Source organism: Pinus tabuliformis, chromosome X, assembly GCF_031772625.1.
Source record: "Pinus tabuliformis cultivar Carrire ecotype Pingquan chromosome X, CPIR1, whole genome shotgun sequence".
In the NCBI taxonomy this organism is placed as follows: domain Eukaryota; kingdom Viridiplantae; phylum Streptophyta; class Pinopsida; order Pinales; family Pinaceae; genus Pinus; species Pinus tabuliformis.
The window spans coordinates 374100489-374102901 of NC_142308.1; the positions used below are offsets into that span (position 1 = coordinate 374100489).

General features: G+C 43.6%; 1 pseudogene; it reads left to right on the top strand.

The window, feature by feature from the left end:
* Window positions 1-1120: 1120 nt before the first annotated feature.
* On the top strand, window positions 1121-2024 carry LOC149140061 (putative receptor-like protein kinase At1g11050 pseudogene; annotated as a pseudogene).
* The last annotated feature ends 389 nt before the right edge of the window (window positions 2025-2413 follow it).

The following is a 2413-nucleotide window of genomic DNA, read 5'->3' on the forward strand; positions in this document are numbered from 1 at the left end:
AACAGAATTAAACTCAGAGGGATTACTCGTTTAAATTCTTTAAAGAAAAACATGGTTCGACCCCGTTTCCAGGTGGACGAGCTTCCAAACCCCAACTGTAATCAAACCCAACAAATATCAACGGAGATAATTCCAGCTAAAAGCGCATCAAGAAATAGCGAATAAGTATATTGTCTGGTAACCGAGATGATTTACCAAACCAAACCCTCTGCAGAATAGCATAACCAGAAGGACATAAAGAAAATAATAGTCGATAAGCCAGCAACGTATGGCAGCATCACATAAGTTTAGAAAATGTTCTCTGTGGAACATAGCCCAGGAAGAGTAACTCAAGATAATACAAAATCGACCATTTTATTACACATTAACAAGCTTAAGAGCGTAAATGTCTTTTAGTGCCAAAATTAAAACAGAGAATGGACTTACAAAAGGTAGCTATTACAATTACAAAGTTGGCCAGTGTGGCTCAAAATATCAGAGGTGAAATCCCCTCAAATTTAACAAGCTTCTTAAAAAAAAAACAAAAGACATGATTCAGGCCTCCAGACCGAAGCCAGAGGGTCAGTGCCTCTTCATAAGCATACACTTAAACATTTTCCAAAATATGAACATTTTCCCAAGAGGACGGCTAGACTATGTAGGAAGGGTGAACCATCTCCTTCCACGAAGAAAACAAGAAAAAACTACAGCATGTTGTAAGACAAACCAGGGTGGAAACCCTCATACCCGGTGGAAAACCTCTGAGTCATCTCTGTTCCTCGAAGGCACCGCTCCCATCTGGTAGCAAACTCGAAAGTGAGAGCAAGGTGTACCTACGAGCAAACCACCACAAATAGATTAAGTATTCGAAGATTTCCTTAGAGAAGAGCTTAGTCTGCTATGGAGAAAGGTTAAAACATGGTTGCAGGAAAGAAAAACAAAAACAGGAAAACTAACCAGCAGCTAACTTACCTGGAATGCCAACTCTGGCAGTGAGGACAAGGATTGGCACTTCGAGCGCCTTTCAAAAACCTCAATAGAGCTCTGGTTTGAAGTAAGCACATGCCATGGTGTACAAGGGAACGCTTCCCGATGGTCATCGGATTGCTGTGAAGAGATTCAGAAACTGCACGCCGGAAGGGGATTCCGAATTCCTCAACGAAGTGGAGATCATCAACACCGTCAGGCAACCGAATCTGGTCGTTTTGAGGGGCTGCTGCGTGGCCAGTGACAAGAAGGAAGGGCACCAGCGGTTTCTGATATATGATTACATGTCCAATGGAAATTTGTATGAGCCTCTCTTTGGAGAAAAGTCCAATGCCCAATCTTTGAGCTGGCCGCAACGGATGAACATTGTCCTGGGGACTGCCAAGGGACTGGCTTATCTACACAATGGCATCGAGCCTGCAGTTTATCACAGAGACATCAAACCCACTAACATTCTGCTGGATGAGGAAATGAATGCCCATGTGGCCGATTTTGGTCTGGCGAGGATTATGACTGAAGTAGGAGAATCCCATCTGACGACAAAAGTAGCAGGGACGCATGGCTACTTGGCCCCCGAATACGCTCTCTATGGCCAACTTACAGACAGAAGCGATGTGTATAGCTTTGGGGTTCTGTTGTTGGAGATTATGAGCGGCAGAAAGGCTCTTGACACCACTGCTCAGTCGGCCCCCAATTATCTCATCGCGGATTGGGCAATGGCCCTAGTGAAAAATGGCATGACTAGTGAAATAGTAGACCAGAGTATCCGTCCGAGCGCGGAGGAGGATGTGATGTAGAGGTTCATTTTGGTGGGTATTTTGTGCTCACATGTTATGGTGGCATTCAGACCTCGAATGGTGGAAGCCGTGAAGATGCTGGAGGGGGAGGGTGATATTCCTGAAATCCCAGACAGGCCTGTGCCGCTTACGCTACAGGGTCCACCTGCTACAGACTAGAATGGTTCGTTAATCCTTCTTTCTGATAGCGTTTCCTGGCTTTCCTTCAGCTCGATGGAGATGTTGAATATGTCGGTAAATGTCTTTCAGTGCCAAAATTAAAACAGAGAATGGACTTACAGAAGGTAGCTATTACAATTACAGAGTTGGCCAGTGTGGCTCAAAATATCAGAGGTGAAATCCCCTCAAATTTAACAAGCTTCTTAAAAAAAAAAAAAAGACATGATTCAGAAATAAATTAGACTATGTTCTTATTAAAAAAAAACAGGGTCAGACTGTGGTGGAATAGGGAAATATTTTCCTAAAGACCAGGTTCTGGTCATGACTCTGCAACAGAGAATTAAGCTATTTCTTTCAAAGGAATGTACACAACCACAGGCAAGTCCAAGACCCTGAATGTGAGGACTCAGGCCTAAACCCTGTCGCTTGACGTAACAGAATTAAACTCAGAGGGATTCTTTAAAGTAAAACATGGTTTGATCCCCTTTCCG